The sequence below is a fragment of the Alligator mississippiensis genome, chromosome 4, assembly GCF_030867095.1.
Source record: "Alligator mississippiensis isolate rAllMis1 chromosome 4, rAllMis1, whole genome shotgun sequence".
Taxonomy (NCBI): Eukaryota; Metazoa; Chordata; order Crocodylia; family Alligatoridae; genus Alligator; species Alligator mississippiensis.
Genome location: NC_081827.1, coordinates 57,736,673 through 57,752,692, shown reverse-complemented (window position 1 = coordinate 57,752,692; position 16,020 = coordinate 57,736,673).

Below are 16,020 nucleotides of genomic sequence, written 5' to 3'. Positions count from 1 at the left end.
GGCTGGGGGTGCAAGCTGGGCAGGGAGCCATGGAGGGGCTGGGGGAGTGGAGGGGGTGGAGTGGGTGGGGTAACCATGGGGGGGCTTGGGGTGGGGCAGGGGTGGGGCATGTGGGCCCTTCAGGGGGGGATGGTAGCCCCTGCGGGGGCCATTTGTCCTCTTTGGGGGGGCTATGATCCCTGTGGGGGGCTGTAATCCCTGTTGGGGGGCTGTGGTCCCTGTGGGAAGGGCTGTGGCCCTTGTGGGGGGCTATAGCCCCTGTGGGGGGCAGCAAAACATATAGGTATTTAGAATTAATTTTATTATGATGATAGAGACACTGGTAGGCTTCCAAATTGCTTTAATGCTGTAGATATATCAATAAAACATTGCCCAAGTGATCACTGTCTCTTTCTCACTCTCTCTCTCTCTCTCTTTATATATAGTGTCTTTTGTTTTACTTGTGGAGGAGCATAGATTTGGGGGTATTTTACAGAGTGACTTTGGGATTTTTTTCAGGGATTTTTCAGTTTTCCAATAGGGAACACCAGAATTCCTGCTAGGGAAGCCAGTGGCAGAACGCTGCCTGTTCAGAGCTGGCACCTTGGACCCAGCTGGAGGTGGCTGACCTCCTGACCTAATGGTGCCAGGAGGACAGGCTTTGACAGTTTAAAGCAGGCCACCACACCCGGAACACCTTCTGGGTGATAGCTGCCCAAGTGGCCGGACAGGGGGCACATACAGCAGTAGTGCCACACAGAGGCCAACCCTACAGCCCCACCGGCAGCTGGCCCCGAGGGGCAGATATCTCTACTGGCTCTGCAGTCCCCATCTGGGTCTGGCAGGTGCACCACAGGTCACAGCCAGGCAGCAGCCCCCACTGCCAGACTGCTGCAGTGGGTAGAGGGTGCAGGGAACTCTCAAGGCTGCTTCACCAATCCAGCTGGCACAAGGGGTAGTGTCCCCAGGTACCAATTGGCTGGGCCCCAGAACCTCCTGAGAGTGAGTAGCTCTGAGCTACTTGCCAGGACATCTTTTTATACGGCTGGGGACAGCACAGGCTCCAGCCTTGGGCTCTAGCTCCCCCTGGCTGCAGATCCAGGAGGAGCCAGGCAGGGTTATTTTGCCCCAAGTGGCACAATTTGCCCCATACCTAAGTGCATGTCTGGGCATGTGTGCAGAGGCAAAAAGCCCCTGCTTAAATTTGCACCGCTTCTATTTGAGCTGCTGCAAGTGCATGTGCCCGCATGTGTGGATGCGCCCTTAGTGATTATAGAACCTTCCAGCCAGAAAGAACCCAGAGACAGGTTTCTCCATAGCTACTTTAGAAGTACAGCAGCACAACACACATTTTAGTTGGGAAGATGTAGAAACTAAACTCACTAAAACAGAGGTGTAGGTAGAATTTTAAGTAGGCAGAATTATTCAGTTACCAGAATTAAATAACACCTTCAGGAGTACATAACTACTGTGTTAACCCTAGCTTCAATACTGACACATATCTACTGACACATATCTACTGAATAACTCACAACATTTATTGCAGCACCTTCGGGAAACTATAGGCCAGTTAGTCTTACCTTGATTCTGGGTAAGTGTTTTGAGAGAATTATCCTGGCGCATGTCCACGAGGGGCCAGCAGGGGAGGTTATGCTTAGGGGCAACCAACATGGGTTCATTAGAGGCAGGTCCTGTCAGACCAATCTGGTGGCCTTCTATGACCAGGTCACAAAACCCTTGGACGCAGGGGTAGCAGTGGGCGTAGTCTTTCTGGACTTCAGGAAGGCCTTCGACACTGTCTCTCACCCTATTCTCATAGTTAAAAAACTAGGGGACCATGGCGTTGACTCCTACACAGTCAAATGGGTCGCTAACTGGCTGGAGGCCCACACCCAGAGAGTGGTGGTGGATGGGTCATTTTTGACCTGGAGGGATGTGGGCAGTGGGGTCCCCCAGGGCTCGGTCCTCGGACCCGCACTGTTCAACATCTTCATCAGTGACTTGGACGAGGGGGTAAAAAGCACCCTATTCAAATTTGCTGATGACACTAAGATGTGGGGGGATGTGGGTACGCTAGAAAGGAGGAATAGGCTGCAATTGGACCTAGACAGGTTACAGGGGTGGGCAGATGAGAACAGGATGGGTTTCAACACTGACAAGTGCAAGGTGCTGCACCTGGGGAGGAAGAACCAGCAACATACCTACAGGCTGGGGAACTTCCTTCTCGTCAGTGCAGAGACAGAAAGGATCTTGGAGTCATTATTGATGCCAAAATGAACATGGGCTGACAGTGTGGGGACACGTTCAGGAAGGCCAACCATACCTTGTCATGCATCCACAGATGCATTTCAAGCAGGTCCAAGGAGGTGATCCTCCTCTTCTATGTGACACCGGTCAGGCTGCAGTTGGAGTACTGTGTCCAGTTCTGGGCGCCGCACTTCAGGAGGGATGTGGACAGCATTGAGATGGTCCAGAGGAGGGCCACCCACATGCTCAGGGGGCAACAGGGCAGACCCTAAGGGGAGATCTGTTCAGTCTCCACAAGAGGAGGCTGAGTGGGGATCTAGTGGCCTGTTACAAACTAGTCAGAAGGGACCAGCAGGCATTGGGGGAGTCCCTGTTCCCCCGAGCACTACCAGGAGTGACTAGAAATAACGGTCACAAGCTGGCAGAGGGTAGATTCAGACTAGACATCAGGGGGCGCTACTTCACAGTCAGGGCGGCTAGGATCTGGAACCAACTTCCAAGTGAGGTGGTGCTGGCTCCTACCCTGGGGGTCTTTAAGAGGAGGTTAGATGAACACCTTGCTGGGGTCATTTGACCCCAGTACTCTTTCCTGCCATGGCAGGGGGTCAGACTTGATGATCTTCTCAGGTCCCTTCCGACCCTACCAACTATGAAACTGTTTGCAAGAGGTCTCCTGTTTAGCTAACGACCAGAGTTCAGATTATGACATCTAAGGAGATGCTAATTTGGAACAGCAGGGCATGTCCATTTCATCAGAAGCAGTGAATAAACTAATACTCATTTTTTGTGTGGATGAGTGGGTGTGCCTTGACAGTGTTCAGTCTTAACTTAAAATGCAGTTGATGTGAACTTGTTGATGGGAAATTTGCTGACCAGAGGAGGCAAAAAAAATGTAAGACCTGTACACATTGTCTCCAGCAGGACTATTAGCCCTCGACAGCCAGTCCAGTGGAAGCATTTTCAACAACAATCTGCCAGTCCAAATAAATGCTGCTGTTTTCCTTTTATAAATTCTGAATGGGTTGCTCTAACTTGTAATGCCTTGATATAAAGAAAGCCCTTGAAGCAAAGGTCATAACAATGAATACATACTGTATATAAATCAGAATTATAGAAAAGAAGCCTTCGATTAGTTTCAGGATTGTCTGTAAAACAGAAGATTAAAAAAATACTACAGGCTATTTTGACTTCTTGACTGGCAAAATCTACTGCTTAATTATCTCTAGAACAAAAATAAGACCACAGAGGTTTTGCCTGCATTTTATTGGGTAACAAGTTTTAATTTCTTACTAATACTTTTGAAATAACTAAGTTTTCAGAGTCTCACCTTCTTTGCTGGAAATGCTCGCTGACTGTAGAGGTGCTGCTTCAGTTATAATAAATGCCACCCATATCTGTCATACGTTTTAGCCAGAAAACTACTTTGTTTTGTACCTAATGTTTCTGTGGCAATAGCTGTTAGGGAATTGGATATATGATACCTTTTTCTTTATAGAATAGATAGATAGATAGATAGATAGATAGATAGATAGATAGATAGATAGATAGATAGATAGATAGATGCTGTCTCATTTGTTTTTGTAACTGAATTGTACTAGGGAAGAAATTGATACATATTTATTTAGGTTATTTTTATTTTTAAGAGACATTTGTATGTTCTGTGCTTCTCCAGCAAGAACTTATAGTAAATCTGTCCTCCATGCTGGAGAGCAAATTCCATGAACTGGCAGTTCAGTCTAGGGACGTGTGTGTGCGTGTGCTCTGTAAACTCTATAAATTATTGTAATTTAACAGCTTCTTCTTTCTTAAATGTAGGACAGTGTTAATCACATATAGACATCAGTTAACTACTTCCAAAGAAATCAAGGGTTTTCTACCTCTCTAGAGATGTTAATTTATAAATATTAATATGCATTTAAAATGGAGAACTACTTTAACAAAAGAAAGATTCTATTTTTTTAAGCAACTGTATTGCATACATTATGTCTTGTAGAGGCATGTACTTAACTCAGCAGCTAGCAGGAGCTATAGGACTGCAATGCATAACTGGGGGGAAGGCTCCAAGTCTGCAGGATAGATCTGCAGCCATCAGGGTAAAGTAGTCCATCTTTCTTCTAAGTTTGTTTCCTAAGGTGCTGCTATGAAGGGGTGGAAGTTGGAAAGGCCCACATAGCCTAGAATCCTTCAATTTGTACAGGACTCCACCTACCTGTCCCTGTCCCATTCCTGATGTACCACTGTGTAAATAGTCATGTGGGGCACAATTCTGCACCATGCAAGGGGTGCATAATCTTGGGTGTAGCTTGGATGTGTAGAGGAGAGAATAAGGTCTTGGCACTTAAGGCCATCAGGGTTTAAGTGAGACTTAATTAGTGCCTGGGCCATGTACAGGAGAGAATTACACCCCTGCTGCTCTCAACTACAAACTCTTCCTTGTGACGTGGGACTGTACTGGGTCTGCTGTCAAGAGGCCCCTGATTCCCACAGTGAAGTAGCCTGGAATTGACTATTCAGGATTTATGCCTGTAATGTATGAAAATATCTCCCTATATTTAGGAACATAAGAATTGCCATTTTCTGGCTTAGACCATAAATCCATCTTTCCCAGTATTTTGTTACATAGTAGTAATGAAAGGATGCTGAGAGGAATAGTGAACAGGACACAACCTGAGTTTTTCCTTTGTTCCTCTCCCACTTGCAGCCTCCAGCATTTAAGGTCCCAGGAAATTCTGATTCAGAGGCTGTACCCCTAACTCCCATGTTCAATAGCTACTGATGCATGTTTCCTCCAAAAAAATCCTCTTTGAATCTGGTTGTCAACTTACACAAAGTCTTGTGGCAATGAGTTCTGCACTTAATTATATGCTGTGTGAGAAAGAATGTCCTTTTATTAGTTTTAAACTTACAACCTACTGGTTTCATTTTATGACCCCTAGTTCTTGTATTGTTAGAGATAGTAAATAATTATCCGATTTACTTTGTCTTCATCATTTAAGTATTTTGTAAACCCTTATCAGGTCCCCTCTCAAGCATCTCTTTTCTAAACTGAATAGGCCTGGCCTCTTTAGTCTTTCTTCTACCTCTTTGGTAGGTAGAAAAATTAGAGGAGGTACAGAGAAGGACAATAAGGATAATCAGTGGTATGGAGGGGCTACCATATAAAGGGAGATCCTTATATGGAAGCCTCTCCAGACCACTGATTATCCTTGTTGTCCTTCTCTGTACCTTCTCTAATTCTTCTATCTCCCCAGGGTGAAAATGTTTCCAGTTGGTCAGGAATATTCTGAAATCTTCACATTTCAAAATCTTCTTTAAAGCTCCAGAGCTCTTTTTATAAAACATAAAGTTATAACAGATCTTCCGCACTAGCCAGAGATCCACGGAGCTGGCAATAATGTCACCATCCTGAATGACCCTATCACAGGCTGAAAGAACAACAGTGCCAATGGTAAAACATTAATTTTCCTTTAAATATAAAACTCAAAGAAGTCATAATTGCTATAATGACCTGAGCCCCAGTCATTTCCTGAGGTCTAATGACCAACTGGGGTTAATGGCCCAAAGTTTCACCTCAGGCTATTAGCAGTTTCAGACTATCATTAATCCACAGGAAATATGGAGGACCTTTATGGCTGTTGCTTAAGCAACACTCAGATATCTGTGAATATTCACATCCCTGTGGAATGTGCAACAAACAGATTCCACGCACAGTATTTCCAGCTAACCTACTGTTAAAAAAAATCTGGAGTATGATCATTTCTGCAGCTGAGGAATCAAATACTTCAGGTGATCAAAGGATTTGCTGGTAAGGTTTATTTACGTAAGAGCACAGATATGCTTGATGCTTTATATGATACCATATACACAAAGACAAGTTCCCTGAGGAACTTACATTCTAAGGTCTGAGTCAAAAAATCTCAACATCTACTTATATCCATTCTTCTTCAGTGCTGAGGCATATGCTTTCTTTAAATCACAGACTAAGACCAACTAACTTCCATGGATTATATACAGAGGTTTACAATTTACATCTAAGTGCTCTTACGTATAGGATACTTTCCTGAATCATGACCAAAGATGGGATTAGAACAAACAGGATAAAAAAATAGCACAGAGAGATTTTGGAGGAAGAAAGGACCATCCCAAGGACAGAGACACTGGGGAAGGTATGAAAGTTCAGGACTCAGGTAGATTTTCTAAACTGAAGGCTTAATACCTATATATAAATATACACCAGGCTTAATACCTGTGTGTGTGTGTGTGTGTGTATATATATATATATATATGTGTGTGTGTGTGTCTGTGTGTGTATCTCTATAGATAGATAGATATCCTGGAATGAACACACAGTGAACTGTACATTATAAAAAAGACAGAAATAGAACTACTACTACAGTGTGTTACTGAAGTTTAGAAAGTGCAAGGGTTCTTACACAGCTCTGCAATGCACTTCATGCTTGACCTGTAACACCTGTATCTTACTGTCCTTTTCCTAGGGGTTTTTTGTCAGTGGCTGCTATTTGTGTCAAATTATGGGGAACTTAAGGCCAAATTTAGTTCTTGGTTTATAAAGCTATTGCTACTTCTACACCAAGTACCTTATAATTTTATCTCTATTAATATTTCTGGAGTTGGGATTTGCAGAGAATGTGACCTGCTGACTTCAATGCAAGGAAGGTGCTTTGGTGTAACAGAGGGCAGAAACTGGCCCTGGGTTTTGTGGTGTATAAATAAGGATAAAGTCACAACTTTGACAGGGGGAGAGGGTTGTTTGTGTTTTTGTTTTTAACTGAGCCGGTAATGTAGCCAAAAAAATGAACATGGGAATCTAAAGTCAAAAAGCAAATGTATTAGTCCAGATATCATGGTGATTGACAAGATCCTGTGTAGACAGACAGACAGACCAGACCACCTTAATTTTCTTACGTTGTACTTTTCCTTTGAAAGTCATATGGATAAGGATATATCCAATAGCTTTCCAAAAACATTTAAGGGAACTCTATAGAAATTCGAAAGTACTCGACAGTTAAATAGAAATACCTATAGATTTCTATAGCACATACACACTTCTCTATTAAATTCTAAAGCATAGTTCAGAAATCCTATGGAAAGGTATAATTTTCTACTGAACTGAGTAGAAATTTTCCATGTGGGCTTTCTCTTTTTGTGTGGATGTAGATAGATAGCTAGATATCCTGGAATGAACACACAGTGGACTGTACATTATAAAAAAGACAGAAATACAACTATTACTACAATGTGTTATACATTTACCAGATTGGATCTGTGGTTTTGTCACTATGGAGTCAACAGGTCAAAACAATTTTTTTCTCCCTTATTTGTGATGCATTGTGAATTAGTCATTATATATGGTACTGGTTCCTTAAATGTGTCTATGCTGTGTACCTCCTTAGGCACCATGTTTTACTTTACATTTTGGCTCCTATTCAAAACAATAAAGTTACCAGCCATGTGAGTTGCATGGTGCTTTCTGCTAGTCTAATCCCCCCACCACTGTGGAGCCACAAGACATAACAATTTTGGTGACAAGGATGGGATTTTAATTTATGCTAGTGCTTGGAGCCACAGCCTAAATGATCTACAACAGTAGGTAAAAACTTTTTATTACTATATTTGTATTGAAGAGACTTCATTTGAGCACCCAGTTAGACCTGCAATGGCTACTGTAATCACAACAGAAGGATTGGCACAGAAATGAGAGTAGCAAACTGATGCTAAACAGTCATTTTGTATCCCAGGCTGGAGTAACAGTCTTCAGAGAAGGCCCACTGTCAGCAGGGAGAGCTCAAGTGTGGACTGATTTAAAAAAACAGAACCCTCCCTAATAAATAAAAAATGAAAATGTCTACTCGTATAGGTAATATTGGTAAATCTGATGAAAAACAAGAGAGCTGGGTAGTGTATATCAAACATTTTGAACAGTTTATAACCTGCAATTCAATTCCAGAAGGACAACAAGTTGCAACATTGCTGACCGTGACAGGTTCCAGGGCATATAGCCTCCTACAGGCTCTTTTGACTCCAACTTTGCCAGGACAGGTCACCTCCTCAGAAATCACTGCAGCAGTTAAGGAACATTTTTTACCTACCCCATCAATGATTGTAGAATGGTACAGTTTCCACCAGCGAACCCAGGAAAGTGGGGAGTCATTGGCACAATTTGTGGCTGCTTTAAAGAAATTGTTAGAGCACTATCAGTTTGGACAAGTGTTGAACGATGCCCTATGAGATAAATTTATTGCAGGAGTGCACAATGAGAAATTGCAGAGGAAATTATTGACAGTGTCCACTCTTACATTCGCAAAAGTTGTGGAAAAAGCAGTTGCCATGGAAACTGCTGAGAAGGACTCCAAGAAATTTAATATGGACCTAAAGATACATTGCTTGAATCAATGAGACTGAGGGGCACAGAAATTGGGAAACTTTTCCTGTGGCTGTTGTACACAAGCCACATACACTGAAAAGGGTTGCTGGGCACATCATGTCAGTTGCAGAAAGTGCCAGACAAAAGGACATATTGCTGTGCCCTGTTGCATAATTCAACAAAAAGTAACACCTTGGATCCATCCACCCAGGGAAGTGTCTATCAGGGAGGGACCCATAAGGGGACAGAAGTCCACAATATATAATATGGAAGAAGACTGGAGTCCTAGTGCCGCTGACCAAGACCTAGACTTGTATGTTCTATCAGAAGCAACTGTAAGAAGTGGTATCTGGGTCACACTCTTAATTGAAGGTGTCCTTATAAGAATGGAGGGGCTGCTGTTTCCCTAATTTCTACATAACCAATGTTTGTCATAAGGACCTTTGGAGAAAACCTCCATTTTTCTGAAGGCTTACACTGGAGGAAGGTTAGCCCCCCAAAAAGTAATTAGGGGGACTGTTCAACTAGATAAGCAATCAATCCATTTACCTTTGTACGTGACTGAAGGAAATTATCTACCATTGTTTGGCAGATCTTGGCTAGAGAAGCCAAGAGTGAATTGGAATGAAATCAAGTCGATCAGAAAGGCACCTCAAGTTCTTCAAGAAATACTGGAGAAGCATTGAAAGGTTTTTAAACAAACCCTGGGCTGAGAAGCAACATCCTAGTGCAGCTCAAAATCAAGCCTGGATGCCAGCCAAAATAGTGTAAGCCTGGAGTTGTACCTTATGCTCTGTGACCCCTGATGGAAGCTGATTTGGACTGTTTAGTAAGCAGCGCGGTGTTGTCACAAGTTGCACATATTGAAAGAGCTGCACCCTTTGTTCCAGTGATCAAGAAGGGATGGCTCAGTTCAAATTTGTGATGACTTGGAAGTGACACTGAATCTGGTTTTATGTGCTGTCCAGTATCCTTTGCCTCACATTAAGTGTGTCTACACTAACCTGTTTACTGTGCAGTTGCCTAATTAATTGTGCAATTCTACATGTGAACCGCTATTAGGGTACATGAAACTAATAAACTCTGAAGCTGGTTAGGACTTGTAAATACATGCAAAACAGAGCATGTGTAGGTGTTTCCCTGGCTGGTGGGGCACAGGATACTTCCACGTGGGGCTAGCCAGCAAATAGCCCCAATGCTGAAGCACCCTCATGCCTCAGCCGGCCCCTCTGCAGCACATGAAGCCCTGTTGGAGCAGCCCTGGGCTGGCAAGTTAACCCTCTGGGTCCCTTGCCAGCCCGAGCTGCTCTGACTGGGCTCCATATGCTGCACATGAATAAACACTGGAGCAATATGCTTCAGAGTTTTTTGTTCCTGGGTGTACATTCAAATGGTATACCCAGGAGCAAGAAACTCCAGAGCAATAAGCAATAAACTCCAGTGTTTATTCATGTGCATTAATCACATGTGTTGATGCGCCCATTGAAAATTTTGTTTGCTGCTCTTAACGGAGGACAGTATTATAATCAATCAATTGCCTTTAGGCATTATATCTGTTCCTCCTGGCCTCTTCCAGAAAGCCATAGATGAAATCTTAAAAGGCCTGAAACGAGTACAGTGCTATTTGGATGACTACTGGTAACAGGAAAATATCAGAAAGACCATAATCAGAAGCTTGGTGCTGGTCCTGCAATATCGAAAAGACCATGGATTGCAAGTGCACAGGACAAATGTGAATTTTTCAAATCCTCTATTGAATATCTTGGGCATATCATTGATGCCATAGAGTTAAAGAAATCACCAGAGAAAGAGAACACAATCCTTTAAGCACCACCACCAGGGAATGTTTCACAGTTATGTTCCTTCTTAGGAACTTAACTATTATTGTAATTTTTTGTCTAATTTGGCAAAAGTATTGGCACTGCTACATGAACTGCTACAAGCAAAAAAGAAATGGGAGTGAACTAGAGAATGTGAATGTGTATTTAAGGAATCAAAAAAAATTGTTAACTTTGACTGATGTTCTTATTACACACTGTACTCATCTTAAGGACCTGGAATGATGAGGAAATCACAGATAACCTTAGGGATGCTATGATTGTGACAATCTGCAAGAAGGGAGACAGTCTGACTGTGGAAATTACAGTGGGATCACCTTGCTGTCCACCACAGGAAAGATCATTGCGAGAACCCTCCTGAACCATCTACTTCCGCTTGCTGAAGAGCTCCTCCTGAAATATCAGTGTAGGTTTAGGTATCAAGAGGCACAACTGATATGATCTTCACTGCTCACCAGCTGCAGGAAAATGTCAAGAACAACATAAACCTCTCTACATGGCCTTCTTTGACCTCATGAAAGCCTTCAACTCTGTCAACTGAGAAGTGTTGTGGAGGATCCTTCTGAAGTATGGATGCCCACTGAAATTCATCACCATTCTTTGCCTGCTCCATGTGATATGCAAGCAGTGGTTCTCAGTAATGAATCTATCACAGATCTCTTTGAGGTTAAGACAGGAATTAACCAAGGCTACATCATTACTCCAACACTCTTCTTGATATTCCTTACTACATCTGACTACCAAAAGCTTTCAGTTGGAGTAGAGCTAAATTACTGAATGGATGATAAGCTGTTTAATCTCAGTCGACTCTGAGCTAAAACCAAGACCACCCTGTCATCAATCATCAAGCTCTAATATGCTGAAGATGCTGTAGTGTGTGCTTGCTTGGAAGCAGATGTTCAGGCAATCATCATCATTTTTACCAAGGCATATAAGAAAATGAGACTGACACTTAACATTCAAAAGACTAAGGTCCTCAATGAACAAACTCTTAATGAGCAGTCCCCAACTCTGGTAATTCAGCATTAAGGTGATAATCATCTAACATTAACATTGCTAGGGCCAAGCATGTCATTCGGATGTCTGACTTCAGACTCCTAAAGCAAATTTTATTTTCTAAGCTCAGTCAAGGCATATGGTCAAGAAGAGGGCAGAGGAAGCACTTTAAGGATGTCCTCAAGGTCAACTTAAAAAAATGTAACATCAGCATCAACTCATGGTAGACTATTGCCCTGGGGCGTTCCAAATGGAGGGAGAGCCTGCTGCAAGGATCTCAGTACTTTGAAACCTTATGACAACAGCTGGAAAAGCAGGAATGGCAGAAACAGCATGTTGCAGACTAAATAAAGAATTCAGAAACACCCACCCCACATGGAGACATGTGCTCAAATTGCAACAGAGTCTGTTGATCCTGGATAAGCCTCATCAACCATCTTCAGACCAACAGATAAAGCAGTCATGGAAGACAATCATCCTTGATCGTGAGGGATTGCCGATGAGCTACACGCTTTGATGCTTCACTTCCATTGCAGTTAGCATGTGATGCTTCACCATATGGAATGGGAGCAGTCCTTTCCCACATGTTTCCTGATGGCACAGAGAAGCCAATTGCTTTTGCTTCACAAACACTTACTGCTTTGGAAAGGAGGTATGCACAGAGAGGAAAGCTTTTAGTATTATCTTTAGAATACTGATATTTCATACTTATCTGTATGGAGCACATTTTACTTTATTGACTGACTGTTGACCATTACTTCCTAATTTTGGGCCAACACAAGGTAATTCCTTACCTAGCAGCAGCTCATATGCAAGGCTGGGCATTGTTACTTTCTGCTTATCTTATTCTGTTCGGTATCAAAAAGAGACTCAGCACAGCAATGCCTTGTCCAAGTGATCACCAAAAGGAAGACACCATGGAAGTATTCTTTTTGAATTTGATGGACTGTTTACCTGTCACGTACAAACACAAGAAGAAAACTACTAAGGATATAGTTCTTTCTCTTGTGAAATGCATCATTCTACAAGGTACAGTATTAAACTACAACAACCCTCAGTTGATACTTTTTGTGTCACATTGGTCTCAATTATTGGTACACCAAGGTTGCCTCTTGTGGGGGATGTGACTGATCATACCATGGTCATTCCCACAATTTGTCTTTTCAGGTCTTCATGGAGGACATTTTGGGGTTGTAAGGATGAAAGCCTTAGCTCAGAGTTATGTCTGGTGGTCAGGCATTGATAAGGACATTGAGAGGACAGAAAGATGCTGTTTTGCATGTCATCAAATTCAGAAAGAGCCTGAACCAAATTATCTGCAATCTTGGTCTGGCCTCATACTTGATTGGTATGTATTCATCTGGATTATGCAGGGCCATTGGAAGGCCATGTGTTTTCATTAGGGTTGGTGTATGCTCTTAAGTGGCTAGAACATTTTACAATGTCTTCTTCTGTAGCTACCCAGACTACTGAGCACCTCCATGTCTTATTTAGTCACTTTGCGTTGCCGCTGTAATTGGTGAGTGATAATGGACCTCAGTTTTGTTCAGAAGAATTTAGAAAGTTCCTTGTTTCCAATGGAGTTCAACAGATACATTCTGCTCCTTATCATCCTGCTACAAATGGACTAGCTAAACATTTTGTACAAACTCTCAAGCATGCATTATGAGACAATTAGTGTTCTGTAAGTCTTCAACATCAATTTCACAATTTCTTACTCATTTATCACAACACACTCTATGCTACTATGCAGGAGTCACCTGCTACTTTTTTATTGAAAAGATCATTGCATACTTGCTTTGACCATTTAGGCTTGATGTTGCCTCACCTGTACCCAGATCCCAAAGCAAACAAATTGATCAGTGGTAGAGGGTCTCACAATCACTCATTCCAAGAATGGGATACAGTCTGGGCTCATAATCACTCTGGTAGAGAAAAATGGGTATCTGGGGAACTCACTAAATGAATGGGGCCTGCTTCATTTATGGTAAAACTCTCTGATGGTACTTCATGGAAAAGTCATATAGAGCAGTTACAACCATGATATATACAAGTGTCTGAGGAAGCTCCATTTGGACATCCAGTCCCCTGGGTAAGCCTCCTTCAGTTACATGTTTTGATTGTGGTGATGTATTAGAGGAGACTGAAGTGCCAGATACTAATGATTCCTTACCAGCAGCTGACCCTGTGGTATAGAGTGACACTACTTTATGCTCACCTCATTCTCCTAAGAAGGTATGAAAACCTGTGGTGTACCTGGACCTCTAAATTATCTAGTAGGTGTGTTGCAAGGAGGAGTTGAATATTGTCTTTTGTTGTTGCTATTTAAAAATTTAGTATTTTTAAGGCAGGGTGGAGGAATGTGATATATTGTGCATTAGTCATTGTACGTGGTACTGGTTCTTGTATATAGTACTGTTTCTTGAATTGTGGCTATGCTGTGTGCCTTCTTATGCTGTGTGAAGATGAAACAAAGGGCATGTGTTCATGACACTTTAAAGTGGGCTAAATGCTTTTGCACTGCTTTAATGGTGCCGGTGTTTGTGCGCGTCAGCAGCTTATTGCACAGTAATTCCAGCTGCTGTAGCAAATTTGGTGGCATAATGCACCTTAAAAGACTTGGGGCACAGCAAACTAAAACTCCTCCGAGTTATCTGCAGGCAGCCTGACAGCAGCCTGGGAAGCCATGCTCCGCCCAAGAAAAGAGGTGAACCTGATCTTCTTTTTTGTTTTCCCTGGAGCCTGCCTGCCTGCCTGAGCTGCACAAGGGCCTGGTGCTTCCCTTTGCGGCTGCGGTGCTGCCCAGGACTGCCTGAGCCAGGTGCCTGCAGGTGGGTGCCCCCGAGGGGGGGGGGGGGCGCAGTGGGAAGGCTACCAGTGCCATGGAGGTAAACACCAGCCCCTCCCCTGCAGCTGAGGGACTGCTCTGCCTGCCGGCAGCTCCCCCTTCCCTCCCCTCCCCACTGGAGAGGCAGGTAAGTTCAGGTGTGTGCAGAACATGGGGTTTTAAAGGCCCCTAAATTGAAGCAATGTTTTTAAAAATCCACCACTTCAATTTAAGGCCACCATTTCATCTACACATGCCCATATGCACCATGTTTTACTTTGAGTTTTGGCTTTTATTCAGAACGATAAAGTTACCAGCCACGTAAACTGTGTGGTGCTCTCTCTTCTAGTCTAATCTCCCCACTATTCTGGAGCTACAAGACATAACATTATTAAAAAATATTTTCCATGTTATAAATAGATAAAGGGGAAGAATATTTTGACCTAAAAATTAGTAAACCTTTATGCTGTCTGTGATCTAAATGTACTCTTTTGCCCCATGTAACTGGCCGTGTTCTATGATATGGGTTATATCACCCTTACTATTGTATTGGCAGTTATAATTTCCCCCCAAAATGTTATTTAAAATAATCTGTGCTCTGTTCAAAGAGACTGTAAAAACCCTTGTACCCATCAAACCTGAACTGCTGGTTTGCTGAGGGTTCAAGATGTACATGTTCACATCATCATTTCTCTTTTGTCCTTCCTACTGAGGCTATCCTTCTGTGCCAGCTTGTATGAATCCTAATTTCTAAAGTGCTTGAAGATCTGAATTCTTGTCACTTTCTATCTATGTTAATAAAATACAGTGCTGGCCCAAGAAGAAGGATGGTCTTGTGGCTAAGGCACTGGCTGGAGCGTAGGTGATTTATCAGAGTTCAATTCCTGGCTTGGTCACAAATTTCCTGTGTAATTTAGGCCCTGATCCAGCAAAAAGACTCATGTGGACACAGGAGTCTGCCTACATGGCTCTCTTTGCATGATTAGGACATTAATCATGGCAGGCCTCATTTTCCCATCTGTGAGATGGAGACTAATAATAATATCCCTTTCTTGTGCTTAGGTTATAAACTCTCTAGGGTAGGCATTAGGTATGTCTGTTTGCTTGTACCACATCAGAATAAAGGTGTCCCTGATCTCCGGTAAGGCTATAAAGTGCTACTGTTTTAAAAAATTAGCACTATGCATCCTTTTAAAATTCATATTCAGGCATTATAATATACTTTAAATGATTTTTAAGCATTCAGTAAAAATATTTGCAATTGATCTTCAAAATAGAATGGGTAAATGTTTGCTATCAAAATACTGTCAATTTTCCAATTGACAGTATTTTGATAGCAAACATTTACCCATTCTATTTTGAAGATCAATTGCAAATATTTTTATTGAATGCTTAAAAATCATTTACTTTAAAATTCCAGCTATGTTGTAGGTGTACCTTATCCTAATATGTTGATTTGTAATATTTGGTTAAGGTGCAGTTGAGTGAATAATCTCATCGCTAGATTACTGCAATCCTCTTTACTTGGGGCAATCCCTAAAAATCACCTGTATATGACAAATATTCTTGAAGACTATTTCAGTTTGTGTTGTCAGGTACTTTGCCTGTAAGTGCTGCTATGGGTGCCTGCAAATCTCTGTGTTCACTTTAAGATTAAAACTGTAAAAAAAAGACCCTTGGACTTTCTGTTGCTCTATATTCCATGACAAAAATGTCATATTGAGGATGTAGACTGCCCACTTTAGAAG